Source organism: Lissotriton helveticus, chromosome 1_1 (assembly GCF_964261635.1).
Source record: "Lissotriton helveticus chromosome 1_1, aLisHel1.1, whole genome shotgun sequence".
Lineage (NCBI taxonomy): Eukaryota > Metazoa > Chordata > Amphibia > Caudata > Salamandridae > Lissotriton > Lissotriton helveticus.
The window spans coordinates 984,479,938-984,505,690 of NC_136057.1; the positions used below are offsets into that span (position 1 = coordinate 984,479,938).

General features: G+C 44.1%; 1 long non-coding RNA gene across 1 annotated transcript in view; it reads left to right on the forward strand.

Annotated features, from left to right (window-relative positions):
* The window catches only part of LOC144771604 (uncharacterized), a 120,660-nt gene extending 99,449 nt beyond the window's left edge, over window positions 1-21,211 (forward strand). The window contains exon 4 of the long non-coding RNA XR_013599385.1: window positions 21,100-21,211. This is a non-coding gene — a long non-coding RNA (uncharacterized LOC144771604). The remainder of the gene's footprint in view (window positions 1-21,099) is intronic.
* Window positions 21,212-25,753: the final 4,542 nt, after the last annotated feature.

A 25,753-nucleotide genomic window follows, 5' to 3' on the forward strand; every position in this document is an offset into this window, starting at 1 on the left:
ATAGTAATCACGTGACAGCAGGACAATGGTGCCTCCCTTATCCGAAGGCTTATATACTACTAATTTATCTCTTTCCAAGTTCTTTACTGCAGTTCTCTGGGCTTTAATTAAGTTATTCTTGCCTCTGGATGGTCTTGGCTTTTCTCTGAGTTTTATTAAATCCTTGGTCACTGCTTCTGAAAAAGTATCTATTGCGTCCAATGGCATTTGTGGAAGGAACTGTGAGGGTGGTTTAAAGCTACTTTCTGGAGCTTCTTGTTCCACTTCTACCCGCCTTGTTCTTTGTGTCAAAGTAATTACGGTTGGCAGATCCTCCATTGTCCCTTCTTGGCGCAATTCTTCTAGAAGTTCTAAAGTAGTTAGATCATTCACTGCTAATAAGTCTGTGTCTTCACTCTGTGATTTCAGAAGTCTAGCTTCTTTGAAGGTTGGTTTTAGTTTGAAATATTTGAGCAATTTAAGCTTGCAAACTAATTTAAATAAATCGATCCTGGTTTGAGTATATTCCAGGCGATTATGCGGGCAGATTGTTACTCCCAGTTTGAGCACTGATTCCTCCATTTCAGTCAAGATTTTGGGTGTTAGGTTGACTATGGTCAGGTAATCATCCTCACCTACCATCTGCCCCCCTCTTGCTGAGTGTTACTCGTGTCGTTTGATTGCTTTTGGCTTTTCCTCTTCCGACCGCCCCTTCTGGTTTTCCTTCTCCTTCTAGAGGCTTGCTCTTCTCCCCTTCAGCCACGATTGGTGAATTATGTTAATTTCCTCTTGAAAAGGCGTCTTCGGTCATCTCCCTGATGGACCTGCCACGTCCTCCTCTGACTGCTCGTTTTCCGTTATATCGGACTGAGAAGTTTCCACTCTAGCTGGTTTCCCTATGGTCGACATCTTGTTTCTGTTAGAAATTTCTTTCATTGATTGCTCTTATCTTTTGGCAAAAGTTAGAACTCTTCCTATTGCATAATCTTTTTCGTCTCGCTCAAACTTTTCTTGCTTGCACAGTTTGATCTTCATCTCATACTGGGAGAGCCGCTTTTTCATTGCCTCCCTTAATGTTTCTTGCTGGTTCTTCTCCATATTTTTCGACAACTCCTCTTCCAGGCTTTCAATTTCTTTGAGCACCTTATCTCTGTCACTCCATGCTGTTTATTGCCTCAAGTGCCCATGTGGGCTAAGGTATATAGGGAGCACTATACATGGCGAGATTGAATGTAGAGGGAACCATGGCAACCTGACACAACAGGTTGCCATTTGCCGATCCACGGTGAGATTACGAGAAATGGTTTTTATAAATACGAAAATGATTATTTCCTTTGTAAAAATGTGAAATGTTGTCACTGTCATTCATATGAAGCCAGTATGAGGTAAATGTGAACACACATTGAATGGGGATTATTAGAATCGGCAACGATGTGCGCAATATGCGTGACTCCCTTGTATCCTACTCCGTATATAATAAATAGCCGGTCATGTCAATTGGATATGGGGAAGGTTGACATGCGGCTTTGAAGCACTGAATGGTGACACTTATGATCCTTAGACTAATGAATTGTTTATGTGTGTCTACATATTTAGAATGCTAAGTATTTGTATTCAAATTTGTGCAATAACCGTGATGCATAACACTAAAAGATGGCGCTTGCGATATGTACACATTGTCCCTTGTTTGTTTTAATGTCTGAACAGATGACGTAAAAACATGGTGTCTCCCAGTGCTCTTGGTGAAACACTGACGAAGGAGCACTACCGAAACGCGGGTGTTGCATTCCCTTACAGAAATCCATTACAGGACTTAATCCTGTTCTTGGCACCCACAAATGTGGGCATTGCCATGCCTGTGAGACGGCTATTGTCTCATCAGAACTGATATGGGGCAAGAATAAATTCAGTGCAAAGGAAATGACGAACTGCAGATCATCTAATGTAGTCTACCTGATTTTATGCCCCTGCCCCATGGGGTATGTGGGCGAGACCAGCCGCGAATTTAGATTCCGACTGAGTGAACATAGGTCGGCAATCAAGAACAATAAAAGAGGAGCCCCCTTGGTAGCGCATTGGCAGAAAAAGAAACATCTTCCTACGGACGTCAGGTGGAGAATTTTTTAAAAGGTCCATAAGCCTATAGATAACAATATCAATAGATATAGAGCCAAAAGGGAAGTGTTCTGGATTTATACTTTGCAAACAGCGATATCCGGACTCAACGAGTCCATACCTTGGCATAATGCCCTCATGTGAGATCCTCTGTATTTCGATCTTTTGGGAATGTTACTGTCCCTTCTCTTATAACTAGCTAGAGATAGGTGTAATTTACATCTATAGAGGGGACCACAATAATTCCTTTGAATACTGCGTTTTTTGAGCTTGTGATTGCTGCGCTTACTATTTGCTCTTTTATTTGTTTGGATTTATTATTGTGCTACTCTGGAGCCTATATTGTCTTTGACTTTAGAGCCATCCCGTGACTAAGCATGGGCGTAAAATCCGCTCCGCTCGCGGATTTTTCGGATTTTCTGCAAATTCGCAATCCGCGAACTCTCGCGAATTTGTCGAAAATCCGTGAATCCGCTCGCGGCGGATTTTTTGCTTGGTTGCGGCGCGCGGCGTGGTGCACGGCGTTCACTTTCCGTCATTAAGCGTTTGCCGAGTTGTTTTTCTCGATCATATTTTGCGAGTGCTGCGCCATTTTGGATCTTGCTGCGTGATCCCGCGGGAGTTTGGCGCCCGCGAATACGTAATCGCGGCTTGCCACCTTGCACAGCACACCTCGCGAGAGTTCGCAATTGCGAACACGTAGTTGCGGCGGAAAGGAACAATCTCGCACTCGCGAAATAGAGATTTTGCAATTCTGCACAAGAAATCCACCAGCAAACAGGATAAACCTTCAGAAAATGATGATTTTTATCAGAACCACTCCTCAGGTTGACATTTGCATGGCCTTTTTTTTTTGCAAGGAGTCCATTTTTGGGGGGGGAGGGAAGGAAGTGCCCCACAGTCTCCAACTTCCTGTTCCTGTCCAGCAGGCTCCTCCCAGTGCTTTGTCCATCTCCTGGTCACTTTCATTTGGATCTGGAGCTGGAAGGATTACTTTTTGTGGGTGCTGCTGGATATTTGGATTTGAGGCCTTTTTGACTTTCTTTGGATCACTTTTGGATTAGAAATCAACTTTCACAAGTAAGTTTGTTTGGGGCATTACAGTTGCTGCAACTACAATTTTGGAACTTTTTCAGAACATTAAATAAATTATATTGTGGGTAGCCACAGTATCCAGTAGGACCAGGGTTGGTTATGGGTGCATGATACAACTGTTTTGTTGAATTTAAACACCATTGAGGCCATGGATGGGCTGGGATTGTGCTTATTTTTGTTGTTTTTGTTGTTTTTTTGGGGCTGCTGTTGGGGCCTTTTGCCCAGGGGTGGTGGTGCAGGGACTGAGTGTGCCTGTGGTGTGGTCTCACTCTCTTTAATGTAAACATCATGGATGGCATTGGATTGTGGTGATTTTTGGCTGTTTTTCTGTTTTTTGGGGTGTACTGTTGATGTGGACTGGCCATGTGGGTGGTGGTGGTGGCCATCTTGAGTGCTAGCTGGTAGTGAGTGTTGCATGGGCCTAGTCTTTCTGAGGGGAGTGAGTGTTGCATGGGCCTAGTCTTTCTGAGGGGTGTCTTCTTGAATTTAAACACCATTGAGGCCATGGATGGGCTGGGATTGTGCTGTTTTTTGTGGTTTTTGTCGTTTTTTTGGGGCTGCTGGTGTGGCCTTTTGCCCAGGGGTAGTGGTGCATGGACTGAGTGTGCCTGTAGTGTGGTCTCACTCTCTATAATGTAAACATCCTGGATGGCATTGGATTGTGGTGATTTGTGGGTGTTTTTCTGTTTTTTTGGGGTGTACTGTTGATGTGGACTGGCTTGGGGTGTAAGGGGGGGCCATTTTGAAGAGAGGCAGTATCTGAGGCCTGCACTTATTTTGCCTACTTTTCATCCATTATGCCCAGGGGTAGTGAGTGTTGCATGGGCCTAGTCTTTCTGTGGGGTGTCGTCTTGAATTTAAACACCATTGAGGCCATGGATGGGCTGGGATTGTGCTGATTTTATTGTTTTTTGTCGTTTTTTTGGGGCTGCTGGTGGGGCCCTTTGCCCAGGGGTGGTGAGTGTTGCATGGGCCTAGTCTTTCTGTGGGGTGTCCTCTTGAATTTAAACACCATTGAGGCCATGGATGGGCTGGGATTGTGCTGTTTTTTGTGGTTTTTGTCTTTTTTTGGGGGCTGCTGGTGTGGCCTTTTGCCCAGGGGTAGTGGTGCATGGACTGAGTGTGCCTGTAGTGTGGTCTCACTCTCTTTAATGTAAACATCCTGGATGGCATTGGATTGTGGTGATTTGTGGGTGTTTTTCTGTTTTTTGGGGTGTACTGTTGATGTGGACTGGCTTGGGGTGTAAGGGGGGGCCATTTTGAAGAGAGGCAGTGTCTGAGGCCTGCACTTATTTTGCATACTTTTCATCCATTATGCCCAGGGGTAGTGAGTGTTGCATGGGCCTAGTCTTTCTGTGGGGTGTCTTCTTGAATTTAAACACCATTGAGGCCATGGATGGGCTGGGATTGTGCTGTTTTTTGTGGTTTTTGTCGTTTTTTTGGGGCTGCTGGTGTGGCCTTTTGCCCAGGGGTAGTGGTGCATGGACTGAGTGTGCCTGTAGTGTGGTCTCACTCTCTATAATGTAAACATCCTGGATGGCATTGGATTGTGGTGATTTGTGGGTGTTTTTCTGTTTTTTTGGGGTGTACTGTTGATGTGGACTTGCTTGGGGTGTAAGGGGGGGCCATTTTGAAGAGAGGCAGTGTCTGAGGCCTGCACTTATTTTGCCTACTTTTCATCCATTATGCCCAGGGGTAGTGAGTGTTGCATGGGCCTAGTCTTTCTGTGGGGTGTCTTCTTGAATTTAAACACCATTGAGGCCATGGATGGGCTGGGATTGTGCTGTTTTTTGTGTTTTTTGTCGTTTTTTTGGGGGCTGCTGGTGTGGCCTTTTGCCCAGGGGTAGTGGTGCATGGACTGAGTGTGCCTGTGGGGTCTCACTCTCTTTAATGTAAACATCCTGGATGGCATTGGATTGTGGTGATTGTTGGGTGTTTTTCTGTTTTTTTGGGGTGTACTGTTGATGTGGACTGGCCATGTGGGTGGTGGTGGTGGCCATCTTGAGTGCTGGCTGGTACAGGCAACATGTGCTTGGGGTGCAAGGGGCCATTTTGAAGAGAGGCAGTGTCTGAGGCCTGCACTTATTTAGCCTACTTTTCATCCATTATCCCCAGGGGTAGTGACTCAGTGTTGCATGGGCCTAGTCTTTCTGTGTGGTGTCTTGAATGTAAACATCATGGATGGCATGGGATTGTGCTTATTTTTCTGTGTTTTTCCATTTTTTGGGGTGTATAACTGAACTGATGTTCCTCTGTCTTCCATTGCTTTTAGGTGCACAAGACTCTAGAGAACCACCAGTGCCAGGAAGAAGTCCTGCAGCGGTGTGTGTGTGCAGCATAACGTCACGCGACGTCACGTCTGGACACAGACAACTCTGCAACTCGTGCAACTGCTGCCTGCTGTTCTGAAGAAGATGGCCCAAAAAAAAGTTACCCGTAGCTCCTCTAGCAAGAAAGTTGCCAGTAAGGAGCAGAAGAAGCAAGTTACCAAGGAGACTGGTGTGCCGGCCGCCCCTTTTTTTGGGAGTAAAAAAAAAAGTATGCCTGCAGCAGCAGCAGGATCTGCTGGGGACCAAGCTGGGAGCAGCACCCCCGCTCCATTGGGCTCAGTGCCACCACCACCACCACGCCAACTTAAGTCCAAGCCCTTCAGTGCTGCAGAGGCACTTAGTCTAGTTGTTCAATCACCATCGACCAGTGATGTTGGCTCATCGCAAGAAAGTAGCAGCAATGTCCCTCAATCAACACAGGTTGTTGTAACTCATCTGACGAGTGTTGAACAACCACAGTCGCAACAAAAACCACATGTGCAAGTACAAGCCCAAGTACATGTGGAAGGAGAGGCAGCGCAAGGAGATGCGCAAGCAGAGGTGCATGGAGGGTCACAAGTGCCCACAATAGTTGTTCCTCCCGAAGTAGGGGCACATCAGGAAATCGACAATCAAGGCGATCAAGGCGAGGTATCATTTGAGGAAGACACTCCTCCTGATGATCATTCATTGTCTTCCACACCCCTAGCAAGGAAGAGATCAAGGGTGGTGTCTACATCTTCTTCAAGCACACCTCCTTCTGATGATACGGATCAAAATTGGGAACCAGCACCACTGCCGTCTGAGAGTGAGGCACATGATTTGACAAAGGTAGTTAAGCGTAAAAGGAAGCTCGTCCAAAGTCTCAGAGTTATGGAGTGTGATGATGAGCCTCAACAAGAAGTGGCAGATACTGCTGCTGATGAAGACTCTGACAACGACGACCCAGTCATCATAAAGGTCACTGCAGCCCCAGGGGGCATGCAGCAAACAGACATTTTGACCCTAGCCCAAAAAGCTGCTGAGCGTGATGATGATGATGTTGTCGACGAGGAGGCAGTGGAAACACCACAATCATTGGAGTTAAGTACACCAACTCGTACCACTTCCATATTTCTTTCTCACAAGAAGGGACCTCCATCCACCTCGACTTTAATTAGTGGCGGTGAAAGTGCACAACGTACAAAAGTTGGGCAATCCAGATCCTCCACTTCATCTGGCATTAGCAGCATGACCACCACCACCAGTATCGCCGCCTCCTCCAGGCCCCACAGACACTTCAAGTCCCCAGTTTGGGACTTCTTTACTGTTTGTCCAAAAAGGGAAAAGTTCGCCATTTGTACCCTTTGTAAGCTTGCAGTTAGTCGTGGTAAGTCAGGTACCAACTATGGTACCGGAGGCCAGAGAGGTCATCTTGAGAGACAGCACACTGTCCAATGGTTTGCGCACCTAGATGCGATCAAGGAAGCCCGAATTGGAAGTCAAGAAAACGTTGATGTTGCATCTGATGATGACGAGGAGGAAGAAGACGTGTCAAACACTTCACTTACACCCAGTACCCCTGTCAGCAGCACACCCCGTGTGAGGCACACTAAGAGTGTTGGAGCGAGTGAGACACCAACGCGCAAAAGTTCACCAGCGAGCATAATTGGGTCAACGAAGTCATTATCATCCCGTAAATGCTTGGTCCAGGGCAACATTAGAACCATGTTTTCTTCAGACGCGCCATATGAACGCAACCACCCACTGACGCGTCTGTATAACACTAAGCTGGCTAAAATGCTAGCTGTGGACCTTCTCCCTTTTTCTTTTGTAGAAGCGGTAGGTTTTCTAGAATTAGTGGCAACGCTCTGCCCTAAATGGAAGGTTCCTAGCCGGTTCTATTTTGCCAGAGTTGCGGTTCCAGCACTACATGAAGATGTGCTGGAGGCGATTGGGGCAGCTTTGCAGAAGAGTGCTGTTCACACTATACATCTGACAACAGACATGTGGAGCAGTGGCGCAGGCGCTGATTACATGTGCATCACTGCACACTGGGTCTCTTTTTCAGGTGTTAAAGCAAAGCTAAACGCAGGTGTTGACCCGGACCAAGTTTTTAAAGCTGCTCGGAAACATGCAACACTAGCCATGTTTGGCTTGGAGAAAAGTCACACAGCAGAAAACATTTTGGACGAGTTTAACAAAAAGGTCTTTCACTGGCTGTCCCCAAAAAAACGCCAGATTGGTTATGTTTCCACGGATAATGGTGCCAATGTAGTTAAGGCCATGGCGATGGGTGCATATTTCAGAGTGCCGTGTTTGGCGCACTGTATCAACCTGGTAGTTCAAAAATTCTTGAGTGATAGAGACAGTACAGCGTTCGAGGTAATGGCCACCTGCCGCAAAATGTGCAACCATTTCAGCCATTCTTTTAAGGCCCGGAAGCATCTGAGGAGGCTGCTATTTGAACGTCGAATGCCAGTGAAAGCACTCATCCAGGAGGTGGCAACACGTTGGAACTCAACCTTCTACATGCTTGAGCGTCTGTATGAGCAGTATACGGTACTCGATCACTATTTCTTAACAGAGGGTACAGCTCTGAAGGACCTGCGGATGGGTGCGGCGCAATGGGACATAGTTAAAAGCCTGACAGACATGCTTCGTCCTTTTGAGTTCTTCACGCGTGCAGTCAGCCAGGAGGACTGTAATTTGGGACAAGCTATCCCATTGTTGTGCATGCTGGAGCACCAACTGAAGGTGGTGTCTTCTGAGTTAGAAAAAGATGAAAAAAACAAAGACCCTTTTCTTTTGTCGGAGAAATTATTAGAGCGCCTACGTGGTGATGAACGTCTTAAAAAGATCAACTCAGAACAGCATTACATTTGTGCTACTATTCTGGATCCACGCTACAAAAAGGCGCTGGCAGGCCAAGCATTCTTTCCTTTTGCTGATGAAGATGTTAAAAAGTACAAACGTTGGCTAGGCTGGTCAGCCAAGAGGTTTGAAAAAGAACGGCAGGATATTGAAGGAGAAGGCAGTACATCAGCATCAGCATCAGCAGGCCATCCCCAGTCAAAAGAATCCACTTCTGCACCTGTGGCTGTGGCACAAGTGACCTCTCAGCCGTTAAAGACACTGGCAACCGGATCATCTGCACCACACACAACAGTAACAGTGGCTGCTGTAGAGGATTGGCTAACTTTGCTTGGGTATGGTTCTCGAAAAAATGTCACAGGCACAGCAAAAAGTAAGCAAAGTGGAGGAACCGTTGGGGACCTTGAGTCGATGGTGCAGGACTATCTGAATGACTCAACAGAGGTCTTTCTTAATGATGAGCCATTGCAGTATTGGCATGGGAAAAAACAATTGTGGCCACAGCTCTCCAACCTGGCTATAAACTATTTGTCTTGCCCACTCACAAGTGTGTCTTCTGAACGTGTTTTCAGTACTGCTGGTGGCATTGTAACTCCCAAACGGAGCCGCCTCTCGCCCAAAAATGTGGAGCGGCTGACAATGATCAAGATGAATCAGCACCTCATACCACCAGATTACAAAGTACGAGAAAGCACGCCGCATGAAGACGAGGAGGACGGCAACGTAGATGAGGGGATTTGTTCTCTGTTCGGTGACACTGACCTCATCCTGCCTGAATTCGCAGAGTATGATGACGAAATCTTCTTCTTATTCCCTGATACCGAGCCCTGAAAATGAGACAATGAATCAATAACTTTCTTTTTCGTCCTTATTCACTTTTATTCCTGTGTGTCTGTCTTTCTTTGTTTTGCACAGTTAATTTAATCCAAACTTTAATCACCTAATCCCAAAAACAAGCCCATCAGCAGAACTGTCTTCACTTGTTTGCTTATTGATTTGAAGGTGCCGCGGTCTACATTCCTCAGGTTCACAAGTTCAGAAGAACATGCTCCTCTATCCTCCTCCTCCTATTTCCCTCAAAGCAGAGGGCTGGATTACGCCCAATGAAGAAAGACTCAGCACTTGTGGGGGTGTTCTACTTCTATGCGGGTGAGTTGACGGCTCTGGGCCCATTGCTGTGAAGCTCTAATAACGGATAAAAGTGTTTAGGACCAAATATGAGGCGGAAATTTCTTGCCATTTTTGCTGACTCGCTTGCCTTTGAGGTGCTCTTTGGCGGGGTTCCGGGTGTTTGTGGGTGAGTTTTGGGGTCTGGGAGCACTGCTGCGACAGTCTAATCTTGATTGCATTTGCTTTTCAGGAAATCCGTGGTGGAAAACAGGAGTTATGATGATGATGACCTAGCTGCACAGCGCGTTTGGACCGAAGGCCGAGAGATATAGTTAGTATGAGATTTTGCTTTTTGGCTGTTTGGGGGTGTTGTCGCGTGCTTTTTTGCGGGTGGGTTGGCGGGTCTTGGGGCATTCCTGGGAAGGTCTAATACCGGATAGAAGTGTTTTGGATAAAATCCATAAGGAAAAGCCTTTTTTTTGCTATTTCTTCTGACATCTTGCTCAATGTAGCGTTTTGGGGGGCTTCCTGGTGTTTGTGGGTGGGTTGCGGGGTCTCTGTCGAAGCACTGCTGCGACAGTCTAATCTTGATTGCATTTGCTTTTCAGGAAATCCGTGGTGGAAAACAGGAGTTATGATGATGATGACCTAGCTGCACAGCGCGTTTGGACCGAAGGCCGAGAGATATTGTAAGTATGAGATTTTGCTTTTTGGCTGTTTGGGGGTGTTGTCGCGTGCTTTTTTGCGGGTGGGTTGGCGGGTCTCTTGGGGCATTCCTGTGAAGGTCTAATACCGGATAGAAGTGGTTTGGACAAAATCCATAAGGAAAAGCCTTTTTTTTGCTATTTCTTCTGACATCTTGCTCAATGTAGCTTTTTGGGGGGCTTCCTGGTGTTTGTGGGTGGGTTGCGGGTGGGTTGCGGGGTCTCTGTCGAAGCACTGCTGCGACAGTCTAATCTTGATTGCATTTCCTTTTCAGGAAATCCGTGGTGGAAAACAGGAGTTATGATGATGATGACCTAGCTGCACAGCGCGTTTGGACCGAAGGCCGAGAGATATTGTAAGTATGAGATTTTGCTTTTTGGCTGTTTGGGGGTGTTGTCGCGTGCTTTTTTGCGGGTGGGTTGGCGGGTCTTGGGGCATTCCTGGGAAGGTCTAATACCGGATAGAAGTGTTTTGGACAAAATCCATGAGGCAAAAACTTTTGGCACTTTTTGTAACTTAGGGTTCGTTAGGGTTAGCCCTAGCAGCAGGATTGCATGTGTTTCGGGGTGTTCTATTGCAATTCAGTTCTGGGGTTTTAGAGCACTCTTGGAGCGATGCTGGCTATGGATACTTTTGCTTGCTTGCAAGTGGTTTGAATACAATCCACGGTGGGTAAGGGTGTATTTGGGCCTACTTTTACTTTTAAAGTACGTTTTGTCACCATTTTTCTGCTAGGCCTCGTTTTTTGAGATCTGATTGGGGGTCTTCTACATTTGCGACTGGCTTTAGTAAGGGTCTTGGTGGGAGCATTGCTGGGAAGGTCAAATTTTGTTCTAAAACACAGTTTACAGTACACCTACCTTGAGGGGAAAGATCCGCTATAATATTTTGGCCATACTTATTCATCCTTAAAAAGGTGACTCAGACAGAGTACGCAATTTCAAAAATATTGTACTGTCTATTAGGGAAATCAAAGTGTGACTTTTTGCACCACACAGCGTACATACCTTATATTTATTTATCAGTGGTATTGTAATAGCACTTCCTGTTTTCCGTTCAATAATTACAGGCCGGGTTTCAGTCAACATCCGCCAGGCAGGCAGTGGACAGGGTGTCTTCTGTCAGTGGTCACCAACATTGATGGACGAAGCGTCAGCTGGAATGGAGGAGTGCCGCTAATAAGAGGAATTGTTTGCTGCATGCAACTTACTTACCAAATTCAACAGGACAACTCCAACAACATACAGAATACAGATACAGTATCCATTGTTTTCTTCTATGAGTGTGACTGCATGTGGTTAGCTTTAGTTTGTACCCAAAGATTTCTTTATCTTCAATTATTGTTTGTCCATGCTGTGCTTTTTTTTTCTTCTCTCAACAAAACCTACCCAAAAAGAAACCCCCATTCCCATCCATTTTTCAAACCCTAACCCTCTTCCCCCGGGCTGTGTGGTTTTGCTTGATGTCTGACTAAATGACATCAATAATTCCACACACTTGCTGGGGAGGATAAGGTCATAGCAACAGGCTGGTGAAGGAATACGAGGATATATTCTAGACTTACTCAGCTTCAGTACTATTTCTTGTAGTAGTAGGAGCCAATGTCAAATAAATTCAACGCAAGTACTAGTTATACTTGCAATACTTTACCATTTGTTAGGCTACATTGTGGCACTGTTCTAGTGTACTGTCACCTGCTATATTCTCGAGCGTACCGTAACCGTTGTAATGCTACAGTAAGGACAAACCAGGTTTCGTTTTCTTTTTTTCCATAGGCATGCAACTGCCACTGTGTCACACCACTAGTACCACCGCAATGAGGAAATTTCATCCACCCAGGATTGCCAACCTTAATCCCCATTTCAAGTGGAGCCAGCCCTGGGCTTAGCCCTAATTTCTAACACAAATTACAGGTAAGATAAGCGTTTGGTGGGAGGTAGTATAATGGAGTATTAGGACTAGATGAGAGATTGATGGTAGTACTACTAAAGTCCTAGGACTCTTCAGGAAAACAAACTTACTGTTACACCCCCACCCACCAGACTGAAAAGCAGTAAAAAACAGGTATGGTCAGATAAAGTTTAAAAAAGTATATTTATGTAGCCCTAACAAAATAATCTCCCTCAAGACCCTCCCTAACCCCAACGATTGTCTTTGAAAAGTCCCAAAAAGCACCCAACTCCCAAATCTCACCCCCCAAAAGTCTCTAAAAAAAGGGCAAGGGACACTCCACTACTGGAGGGTGCTGGTGAATTTTGCGGCCAGGGCATCATACTCCTTGCGGAGGGTGGCATGCTCGAAGCGGAGGCCCTACACCAAGTCCTTGTACCTATGGACCTCCTGCTCCAGGTAGGACATTCTCACTCCTAGGCGGCGCTGGCGTGCCTTGCAGCTCCTGTGGGGGGCAGCTGGTCTTTTTGCTGCTTGGCGGTGGCGGTTGGCTTTGTTAGCCCGGCTCCGTACCGCTGGAGCACTGCGCTGGCTGGCAGCCCGTGGGGTCACGGAGGAGGATGCAGCTGTCCCAGTCGAGGATGTTATGGTTGCACCGGTCGACTGCGTGTCCTCCGACTCCTCCAGGGCCACCAGCCGCCGATATTCCGCGACAGTGGCATCCAGCCTCCGTTGCCGGGCCATTCGAGCCTGCTCCCTCCGTGATGTCGATTTGGAAGGAGCAACTATATGAAGAAAGAAAGACATAGTCTGTAACCAATGCTCCTTAACATTAATAACACAAAGTGATTGAGCCGAAAGTTGTGTCACAGTACAAGTAGCAAATTGAAAGCACAGTACATAACTATTGAGGACAGTATCTATCTAACCTCCCACTTCTGCATCCTTGCTCTAACATTAGTGGTAGTTTAATGAACAAATTCTACGACCACTATGGACTTCCATTACAGTCGACTATGACAGTACACCAGTCTTATTCTTCTTCTTCTCTCTTGTTTCGGAAAATTGGTACGTTATCTTATGCAAGCCGGCAGAATGCCAGCGCAGTGAACTTGCACCCGAGAAAAACAGACGCACACCATGATGAGTGAGACAGACTTGCGTTACTGTACCGGTCCAGTACATGCAGGTGGTGAAGCTATTACTTTTCTATTACGGGTGGCACTGAGAATACTCGGTTACAAGGGCTACTGCTTAATTAATTTACCTTTCACCCTACAGTGCAAATGAGTACTAGAAAAGGAAAATGAAGAAGCTAAATAATTAGATTATCTATCACTTCACATGGGATGTATTTGATGACATATGGGATGACTTTAGGTGCTTTGCTTATTATTGAGTGAACAGTGATATACCCACACATGAATGACGTACTACTACTAAACTAAAGTTATTAAGAGAGGTACGGAGTGTCCACCGTAATAACCGGATATATGCTGTGCTTGCAGTTGCAATACAAACTATTGCTACTATTCATGGTAGTATTGGACAAATTTACAATTTCTTTTCCTTGCCTTCCCTACACTGGAACGGACGTGCGGGTGCGGTGTTACATGCTCTTCAAGGTAACACTTAGTTCATCCAGTGACAATCTACTCTCTCTAGATACACATGTGCTATCTAAGAGTCAGATAATACCATGCTCCAGGCATCCATCCATTCAAAGTATATGCACACATACAGTTTATGTTTCACCCACCCAGGCTGTTGTCCTTCCACCCATCCTTGCTTCATCATTGACCCAGCCATGCACCATACCATATTCTTTCCTTCCCAGCGACCTCGGGGCCAAGCAAACACATATAATTCTTCTTTGCCAGCCATCATAAAATTTCTCGTCCTTCCACATTTACTTACACCCTTCTTTCGCTTTTCGAATATATAGCTTACCTGTGCCCGCCACCACCGTGTCAACCCTCACAGGCACATCGGTGTCGTCCGGCACTCGCACCGCCTCCTCCCCAGAAGTGTTGTCCTCCTCATCCACCACCTCCGCGCTGGCCCCGCCACCAGATGTTCTACCTACAAAGTAAATTTTTAGAATTTTAGAATACACCACTCACTACTGTATAATATTTGGTCTAGGAGGAATAAAGAAAGTTAAAAAAAACGAAATACAATGTAATAATTTGTAACTGTATACTCTACAGTAAAAATGTCCCTTTTTCCAGGGAAGGCTGTTGTCTTGCTGCACTTTTTGGCACAACTGATGAATGCTTGCTTTTTATTTTTAACACACAACACTTTTTCTCCTAACAGAAGCTTGACTTCTAAGAACACGATCAGGGTCAAGCTCAAGTTCAAACCAGGTGAGAGCTCAGCTCGACCACAAGAAATGTGTCAAATTAATCGTTAGCACTAAGCACTTTTCCATTTTCAGTTAAACGGTTACTTTTATGACAAAGTTGATTTTAATAAATGTGTTTAGTTTTAATAAAGCTTTTAAACTTAAATAGACTCTGTGGTTTTTGGTCCTCCAGACTAGAGTGGATGAGCTAAAGGTTTTGGAATTTTTGCAAGCATGAGTGTCTCTGACACTTCTTGACTGTGACTCCGTACTCTTGCCCTGCGTAGGATAATCTAATGATCATTGGGGATCAATCATCGGTGACTTAGGGAGCTAAATGACTCTGCCACACTATCTAGTCAGTAAGGAGATTGGGGGTTCTTCAAAGTCTGATATCACTGAGGTATGTGGAAAGAAAGTCTACCTGCGCCTATTATAATTGATAAACAATGCACTATTTAGTGTTCATAGTTCGGTTTGTGCAGATTTGTCCCTGCAACAGTAGTAGAATGGATTGTCCTCCTATCCAAAACAAAAGTAAAGTAGTATCTTATTCTTTCTTGGTGGTCATTCACCTTTTTATTGTTGGCAATTGTCAAAGCATAAACATTTAGAAGACTTGAAAAGACATTATGGACAATCCCAGAGGACTGCACTCAGTGCATAGAGCTAATGCTGACTAGAATGGGAGTCCAATGGAATTGCCAAATGTGCAATCTTAGTTAGATACACACACAGACTAATAAGAATAATCTAGTAATACCACAGGGAGTCATAGTCGAGGCAGGATAAGAATTTAGATCCAGTCTACAAGAAGATCAAAGACGATTTAGAAAAAATCGAATGAGGAACGCTAGGAAAAAATAGGTACTCTTTATTAAAATTAAAACTTACTGGGGCCAGCAAAGGAGCCCTCGCCTGCCCGATCCTGGCCTGCATCCTCCTGAACAGCACCCTCCTCCTGTGTCTACTTGCCCTTGGGGGGAGCTGATGTACAACATGAAAGAAAGAAAGACCAGAAAACATGGATGAGATTTGTCAACCAAATCAAACATTTCAAAAGAACTATAACAAAATATTTTTGAGAAATAGCAAATAGATAGACATTTATTCCACGGGATATATTGACCTATCTCATGTGGTATACTACGTTAATCGTATTGCCTGATTTGCGGACCGTTGACTTTCAAAGTTCCTATGTAACTCAATAAACAGACTACTAAAAAGGTTTGCCTAGGCCTGGCAGGCAGCAGTCCGCAGCACGCAAAGTGACAGACAAAGTCCATCCTGCTTGCAGATCAGTGAATACTCAAACTATCAATCCACCGACCACCACCACTATTTCTTCTTATAGCCATGTGTCTAAAGGAAGGACTGGACTTCAGTCTGTTGGGGCTGATTTAGAAGTCCCTTGCGGCTCATTTTCCTCCATTGTTGCGTGACTTTTGTGACGCAGCGGCAGAACAAAAGAGTCGCCATGGTGCGACGTATATATTTAAAAAAACGCATATGGGAGATGCATCACGTTGTAAAGCCCTGCACCATCAGGGGGCGTTCCGGCGCAAGGGAGGGCGTTCCTGCGCAGGAACGAATCCTAGAAGTGGGTAAGGGAAATGTACAAGATGTCAATCAGTCACTTTTAGGACAATGATGCGTGACTCAAACCCTGCGCCTGCTTGAAGCCGACGTACGGCTTGATGCAGCATTGGGGAGATAGGGCACCCCAGAGCATTGCTGGAGCTGCGCCATCGTTGGCACGCAACTCCAGCAATGCGCCGCCTTTACGCCACAGATGCGTAAGGCTTCTGTGACGTTTTGGGCCAATGGGTGGTGGTGGCATGGCGCACAATTACTGCCGCATCCCTGCTACTTTGCAGGGATGCGCCAGTAATTGAAAATATGACCCTTAGTGTCTAGCATTACGCAGTTCTTTACACTACACTCATACATAATTTCTCAGGCCAATGAAATGAACACAAAATACAAAACAAATAGGCATAGTAGCAAGCAAGGCTACTGAGAAGGAGAGCAGTGCACCTGAAATGCATAGAAGATTTTGAAATATAATTTACCTAATGTAATCGGCAGCATTATTGCTCTTGGTAAAGAACAAACATTTGCAAATAACAGAGCCGGATAAAACAGATTAGTGATGAAATAGCTAGATGTGGCTACTACTACTCACCAAGCCCGGGGACCTCTACGCCGAGCGCGTCCAGCAAATCCCGTTCCCGGTCCATGACATCCGTCCAGCGGTGGGTGGCCTGGTTATAGGTGCGCCGGACCCCAGAGAGCTTAAACATGGCCCGGCACACCTTCTCCCACCGCTTCCGGCGCTCCCGGATGCCATAGCCGGTTGCGATCTTGCCGCCTCCCAGGATCGTCTTGGGGAGGCGGCGCTGGACGTGGAAGATGAGTGCGGCCACCTCCTCCGCGCTAAAGATCTCCCGTGGCATCACTTGCTCCCCCCTCAAACGCCCGCACGGGAGCCGGGCACGGGGTGCGGGACCCTTCCCCTTCTCAGGGTGCTTCCCGGCTCCCTTTACCATGGTCTGGGCAGAAATGAGTTAAATAATAAAGAAGAAATAGAATAGGGAAGAAGAAAATAAAAGAGTTTAAAAAAGTAGTTTAAAATTAACAAAAAGTAGCAGAAAACACAAAAATATAGAGCTAGAAAAATAGAGGGATAGATAATAAGTAAAATAGATCAAATAAACTTCAAAAAAAGCAAAGGATGGCAGAGATTCAGAGAGGATACAGAAAGCATGCCCAGAACCATAGCAATGAATGAGAAACAAGATGGCCGCGCCCATTCACGACCGCGTGGGTAAGTTCGCGCGAGATTTTCCTCGCGAGCACGTGCGAAATTGTACTAGCGAGCAGCATACTTTGCGAGATTACACATAGCAGCCGGAAACGGAATTACGTCACGCAAACAAGATGGCTGCGCCCGTGTACGACCCCTAGGGTAACTTCGCAAACGTATAGCTACAAGCGCCTTGCGAACACGAAAAAAATCACGCGAACATACACGCCGCAAAAAAAAAAAAGTGTATTCGCTCGCATTCGCGGCTTCCGAAATCGATCTCGCACCGATTCGCGCCCCGCAAATGACGCAAAATTGCAGAAAAACGATTTTTGCTAAACTGAAAGCAATCAGCAGGTGCAAAAGTTCAAACTTAACATTAGTAACCATTCACTCTAGTGCTTCCTGAGGGGCCCCTCCAGAGTTCAGTTGCCTATTTGCAACTATTCCATGACCCAGCTATGACCCAAACAGCAGGCTCATAGAATAGCTACAAGTAGACCATAAAGGTCCTGTGAAAAAAAATTGCACTGCAACAGAAAGCAAATTACAGATAAGGAAGGAAGCAGGTGCCAGCCAGACTGGAAGTTTCAAAATTACTGACACATTAATCCCCCCCTAATTAATTCATGGCAGTTGAAGAAGGGCAGGTGTGCTTGCTTTCACTGCAACAGAAAGCAAATTACAGATAAGGAAGGAAGCAGGAGCCAGCCAGACTGGAAGTTTAAAAATAAGTGACACATTAATCAACCCCAAATTAATTCATGGCAGTTGAAGCAGGGCGGTGTGCTTGCTTTTTTTCACCCCCATAATCTACAGTGATAAACAAACCTAATGGGTGGCAGTCAGGATGTACCAGAGGGTGGCATGGGTGTACCAGAGGGTGGCAGTGGTGAAACAGAGGGTGCTGTGAACCTGTGATGATAAACCAGACGTAGAAACAACATAGTCGCGGCCGTTGCGAGCCGAAAAGTAAGTTCGCAATTGCGAAATGGTCTACAAATCCTCGCGAACGCTCGCCAACAAAAAAAACGGAAAAATCCGCTAATCTGCGAGAGTTCGCGGATTTTGCGGATTGCGAATCCGTAAATCCGCAAATTCGCGTACGCGAGATCCGCTAGATCCGCCCATGCTTACCCGTGACAATGGGGGGTTCGATTTTGAAAGACCCCGACTTTTGTCCTTACGTGTATATATTTTGTCTATTCACTATATACGAGTCCCGTGTTTTAGTCCGTTTTCTTGCTCTATGCTAGCCTATATGTCTAGATGCCGTAATCCGCCTTTTAGTTTTATTCCTGAATACACGCCTTGATGCAGAAACTAGTCCGCTTTCTATGTTCTTGCCTGCTCGCACGCAATACCAGGTGTTACCTATTTCCCTGCGAAGGTGGACCGCATATAAACAGGGAGTTTTTGTGAGTAGGCTCTGGCCCCTTACTCGCTCTCCCAGGACTCGTGTGATGGTTTTTCAAAAAAGGACGCAATATTTTCTTACGCGGTAAGGATGCAGACTCTACTCATACCTTGCTCTTTATTCTCTTCTTATTTATTATCTTTTGTGGCTGTTTAGGTTAACTTATCGTTAGTTTTTGACTACTCATTTTTTCTGGTTTATACTTTTGATACAGCTACGGGCCCCCTAGAGGCAAGCCTCGCTCCCTGAGACATCTCTATAGAACCTTGTTCCCTAAGGCTACTTCACCGCTCCATCTTATTGGGGCACTATCGGTGGACCCTGCATCTTTTGTCTATGATATCCGGCCCACGGTATGTTACTTTGATTCTTGGTGGTGGGGGGAGCCTGATCAGGATAGGATTTGATCTATTTAATCCATATCTTAGGTGGTTTCCTTCTTCATTTCTTTATATCCTTTTAGACATCGATGGGTTAATATGATATCTTGTATCGAGTTTTATGGCCGCTTATAATGAAATGATACGAGCAGGGTAAGTTATCTTTTTGCATATTGCCCTCTCTTGTCGATAGGTAATGAGATTTTGCTGAGCCTTGCTGACCCTTTTAAATGTGGTAGCTTTATATCTTTATACTAGGGTTAGTATTTTCTGCTCGGAGCTCTCGATTGGCACTACTATGATTAAATGATCTGCCTTATGATTGGGGGTATAATAGTATTCATTCTTTGCTCGGTTTTTCTTTAAACTTTTTCAGATTTCTGCACTCTACATCTTTGACTATACGTTCTTTAAGGCGATAGACCGTGTATGTCTCTAGGTTTTGATTTGATGGTATGTGTCTTTTTTGACATTTAATCTTATCCTTGCACACGGGTACTCATGGATAAATCTTGATCTCATGCTGTTCTTGACTCTTCACACGGTGTTGGTGAATAAGAATTACTTCTTTCTTGATCTTTTTGTCCTTTTTATGTTGTTCTTATTTCTTTTTGCTTTTTTCATGGCTATCTTCTGATTACCAAAAGTCGTGCATACATACATGTAGATGCATCCCTGTGTTGAGGCACTCCATTGGGTTATCAAAAAAACTCCCAAACAATGTTCATTCAATATTGTGAAGTTTATATAGATTTATATCGATTTTTCAATGTCATTTGATATTGTTCAGCATATCATGTATCCGATGTGATCATCATAGTGTTATCGATTATTATGCAAATTGCTTTAGCTCCAATGCATTTCGGGCTAAGTAGCCCTTTTTCAAGAGTACTATAAAAATGAAGAAGATATAACAATCAATGTAAAATGTATTGCACTAACTCAAACAGATAATATATAAAGTGTCTACTTATGGTGAAAAAGTTCATGCAACCATGAACTAGTGGTGAAAAAACGCCGTTCAAGACTCACTGGAATGTGTATGAAGTTAAAAAAGTGGTATAACAGTGAAGGAAAGAACACCAAACGGTCACCAAGGTATGTGGTGTAAATATAATAGTTGAAGGCGCCAAGACCGGAATATTCCCGGGTGAATCGAAGGGTTAACAAAGGAGTAAGAGCTACTTACAGCTCCTCGATAACGAAGAAGAAATTCGATGCAACTGAACAGTAAAGGACGATAATGTAAGGTCCTATTCAAGGTGAAGAGTAAGTCTCTTCACGTTTAACAAACTTTAAAGGTAGTCCCGAGCGACTTACTGGAATGGTAGATCGACGTGTTCGTGTTGCGGGTTCTGTGGGGGCGGTACAGTGTGTCCTACGTAAACACGGTGGTGTGTCGGTTTATGGGTGAAGTGATAGGTGCAATTAATCATGTGTTATTGGTAAAAAGAAGTGATGGACTATGAAGGTGACCATCTTGGGAAGGTTATAAGTGCGTGGGAGGGTGTCGACGAAAACAAAATCTGTGTCACAGGAGTGACTAATAAAGTTAGATGACGCAGTCAAATGCCAATGCATTTGTTTACAAAATAAAGGGTACTAACGTAAAAAAAACGTGAAAGGTGCTAATGAAAACTGGTATGAACACAAGTTAACAATAAACTAGTACATGCATACATTTTACTAATAACAGATTAAACTAGCAAGCCACAGTAAAGCAACTGTATTAGAGTGCCACATAATGTGGTCAAATAGCCAAATGATATCATTAGCCTGAAGTCACAGGTAACAGCTAAATTCAGTTCTATCATTTAGCCCAAAGGGCTTCATTGTTTGTAGACGGTAAATCCATGACATCTCTCTTTGCAGTAAGAATTTACGATTGTCTCTGCCCTCTGCTTTATGAATCGTTTCAAGTACCATAAATTTTAATTGAGCAACAGTATGTTTGTGTTCATTGATTACACCATATCTTTCTTCATTTTGCACTAGATTCCGGGTTCCTCTCATTTTGTCTTGGTTTTGGTTTCTCCAGCAGTTATTTAAGTGCATTATCTGTTTTATTGATTGATGTCTCATTGTCCCCACAGATACTGCACAAATATATAGTAAATTGAATTGAAGAAACAGCATTTATTGAAAGTCCACTTTTATTTTATAAGACTGTAGTACTGGATACAATGTGATAACCCCATTGTGGAGAAGATATTAAAGAAAAGTTTACATTGTGCGCCCTGATGAAGGATTGGTGGAAATTCGGTCCTGTTCCGAAACGCGTGTCGGCGCTCTTCTCTCTCTCTTTTTTTGTTTGGTTGTTTTGTATATATATATATATATATAATTGTATATTGTTTGTCTGTTAATTTATATTTTTTTGTTTATGGAATATTGTTTTGTGTTATTGATGACAATGTGGATGTGTGTGTGGATGTGGAATATATTTAAGTTGTTTGAAGGCTGTAATGTATATATACTGTAATGTAAATAGCCTGTATATAGGTCCAAGAATCTCCCACATTTGTGATGTTTTGATGATGAAAAAATAATAAATAGATATATGCTTTTGAAATAAACCGTTCTATGTGGGACAATGTTGATATTTGAAAAGAATTGGAGTTAAGACCCATATGTACATTGCTTTCTAGGGGAGGTTCTCTGTTTTTTTTAAATAGTTTTTCCCTGCCTCCTCCTCCTAGCATTTTGTATTCAGGGACCCTCTTGTGTTTTTTTGACTGTTGCATTAAATAAAACCACTGCTGTGTAAGAAAACCCTGTGAGTGCTGATATCCTTCCTTGAGTGGAAAGGGTTTTTGGAGCTTGTATTTGGTGCGGAGCACCACCGCATCGAAGCACCCACCCACGGAGTGACCTGCCTACCCGGTGTTCTGGCTACTGAGAAGAGGGGTCCCAGAACACAAAAGTAGGAAGGAGTATATACATATAATAATTAAGAGCATAAATCTTGAAATTATGGCAACATTGTTGTTTAATAACAATGTGTAAGTACGTTGCGTCACACGATCATTTAGTAAGTAAAATTCAATGTATCGCGTGCCCCAGAAAGGAAGGGGGGGAGGGGGAGTGAAGGTATAGGAGAGAGTGTAGGGTAGTTTAGAAAAGTGACATAAACAACGGTCAATCGACCTTAATATACAGTACACTAGTTTAATTCGCAAAACATGGACCAACGGTTCGAAAATATTATCTGTACATCATGCTTCCAAAAAAAACAAATGCAATTAATGACATATAAGGACGGAAGCTGAAATTAGAAAGGCTGTCGACGTTTCGACCCACGAGTTATTGCAGGCTATTGGTGCTGCCTTGCTTGGGGGTCTTCATCAGGACAGGGTGGGGGCGCATTACCTAAAGGTGTTGAATAAATAAGAGGACTTATGTCATCGAAGATCTAATCATGGAATTTGTACAATGTGGTTGAAAAAGGGGTTGTTATAGTTACCATGAGGTCAGGTTATACTTGGCTCATGGTAGGTATCTCATATATGGGCGAGGAACATCATAGCGTGTTGTCTACAGGGGAAATAATAAAAGAATTGAATGAAAAACGCATCATGAGTGGACGCTTAATTCGTACAGCACCATCATGGCAGATACGGTGGGTTTGGACTTACATTAGTAAAAGTATACTCGAGGGAACGTCTCGTTACAATTGTGTGCCCACGGTGGATGCGTGTTTTCTGTCTGCATTCATGTGTATAAATAAGTGAAAATGAAAAACTGTGAGCCTTAGCTATAACTCAGGCTCTAACTTAACTATAACTCACGCCCCTCTAGGCACAGTGTTGTCATCAATGATGTAATTTCAGACGTTGAAGTGATGTAATAGAACATATCATGAGTGATGTAATATGTGAGGTAACTAGCATTGCATGGCAAAGGTGTACAAGTTATAGTTACTTTAGTGCGCAAGTTATAATATCTGATGAATTTCAGTGGATTTGTTCACTTAAAATGGTATGTTTTAAAGACATTTTCCCCTAACTATAACATCCCTTTAAACTTTCAGTAAATGTCTAATGTTTTTGTAATGTAAAGCAATATATTATTACAATCCTAACTATAACGTCACTTTAAACTTTGTTTTATTCAGGGAATTTCTTTGTTTGTTTAAACAGAAAGTGAGATGTCCATTGTACATGAGATGGGGTTAAGTTCAGGGCCTGGTCCTCTCCCAACCCCATATTCAATCCTCCTTTGTGCCAACGCCCTGTTATCACACACAGCTGATTATGTCAATTAACAATAAATAAGGTAGACCTACTGGCATTATCTCAGTGTCATAATATAACAAACAGGAGGTCTATTGGCTTTATCAAGAGTTCAGCACATAGACATCTATATAGCAGACCTATTGGCTTTGTCAAAAAGACATCAATAACTGTAATCAAATCTATCTTTTATAAATTCACACATTGCAATATTTACTAATAGCAATTGTCACAAAATATATTCAATAAAACATTATTTACAAAACATATCTGTTTAACATTTTGAGGCCACAAAATGCAGCTATATAACTAACCACAAAAGGCCCAGGCACTCCAGCTCAAAGTGCTTCAAAAATTGGGGTAATGGATTTAATGAACTAGGAAACTTACTGTGTTTTTTATGTTACTGTAGGGCAGCCTCATTTCCTGTATCCATCAACAACATTAAAAAAATTCTTGCTGGTGCTCGGCTCCATTTTGGGGGACCACCTGGAACAAAAATATAATTTAAAAGTCATTGCAGATCAATATGTGGGGCTCCTTCCCTGTAGCAGTGAATTATAAATTAGCATTTATTATTCGTTTTACTTGGTTTTTATTGTTATTTTTTGGGTATCCCGTTGCCGCCCGGGACACCCAATCTTTATATTACCTTTGGGTACGTAGTGGAGGGGCAAGTCCCCCACAGCCCCTGTCTGCTGTTCGACCAGCACCCACTGTGGGTGTTGGCTGGAGCTGGCCATTATTTTATAGTAGGTGTCCCGCTGCATACCTGGAAATCCAGACCTTTTTTATATTTGGGGCCGTGGGGGAGATCCAGCTCCGGCGGACCCCACCAGTTCCCCAGCCAGCACCCTTAGTGGGTGCTGGCAGGAGCCAGACATTATTTGAAAGTGGGTGCCTCTGTGTCTATTCAGGGTACACACAAGTGGCCAGTCATCGTAGGCTGTGGAGGTGGGGTCACAAGGCCCACACTGCCCCTGCTGCTTCCCAGCCAGGCAGTGTGTGGGCAGTGAATTATAGTTGTATTCCCTGCCTGCACTCTCCTGGGCAGGGCAGTGTCCTGGGAGATGGTGTCCCAGGAGCTGGTGAACAGCTCAGGTATTGGTCTCAATGCTCGCCTCCCCTAAATTTCTAAATCGTCCCGGGGGTTGGTGTCCCCAGAGCCTCTATTAGACTCAGGGGTGGAGTTGCATCCCCACCTCCCCTAAAATAAACTTACCGACTGTGGAGGGTGTGATCCAAGGGGCCTTGCTAAGTCACAGGGGGGGGGGGGTGCATGGACCCCTCCCCACATTGCCCACATATGGAACCGCTGTGGTCTTCTTAAGGTTCAGGGATGGGTGGACCGCCCCACTCCCCTAAATCTAATACTGATCTAGGAGGATGGGGTTCTGGGTGCCAGCAGAAGGCATAGGGAGGGTGAGCAGATGCCAATAGGAGCAAATAATTCTACCAATATACATATGAAAATGTCATTTTGCTGCAGTGAAATAATGCTGCTGTGGTAGTATTATGTAACTAAATATTTTTCTGTAAATACTAAAAATGTTTAGCCAATATAGTTTAAAATGTGTTTTTTTAAATGCACAATTTGGCAAATTCTTAAATTAATTTGTAGCTGACTTGTTTACCGAGTGTCTCAATTACATACATTGCCAAAATAAATAGTATGCATCTGACTCTTTCACATGCAAACTATAAAGAGTTCAAATGTTGTGAAATAGCCAGATACTGTGCATTCCCATCCATGCCTACTGCCCCTACTGGTATTCCAAAGACCAGTGCAGGATGTGGCACTGAACTTTCTGGCGGCTAACCATGGCAGATGGTGGGCACCGATCTTAATTTTCTACATTTGAAACACTGCCTGTACGTTTTTCATGAGTTACCGAAAATGCATGCATCACAGTGGTGTAACATTAGCTTCCGCAACCCCTGCGGTGCAGAAGAAGGACCCCCTCGCTCCAGGGGAACCCTTCGGCACTGTCCCTGCTCTTAGAGATTCCAGACTGGGTCCAGGGCGTGGCTCCCCCCTCAAGTTGTGTTACGCCACCGACGATTCGTCAATGGAAACCTTAATAGATACATGGGATAGCTCAAAAGGGGTAATGTTTAGCTATTCAAGGAACCTGTTACTTCTCCCACAGGTAAATTCTGTGTTTGCATGCATTAACAAAGCTAGAGTATTGGTTACTGTGCATGATGGACCTGTTCTCTTTGGAATATACCTTGTTCCTCTCCTACCATGCCTTTCCAATATGATCTGTAGTGGGAAATACTTTGGCTGTAAAAATATAAAGAACTAAAATAAGCCTAATATTGCGTTCTGAGAAATGCACTTCATTCAAAATGTGTTGCAATTTGGTCGCTTGTAGCTTGCAGTGCCTTTACGACAATATTTCAAATAAAATCAAACCACGTGGTAATTTACCTCTAGCACACAATGAAGAAATAAACCAATCAATCGTCAATAACATTTCAAATTTGTAAAGTCGATACATTTCGAAAAACC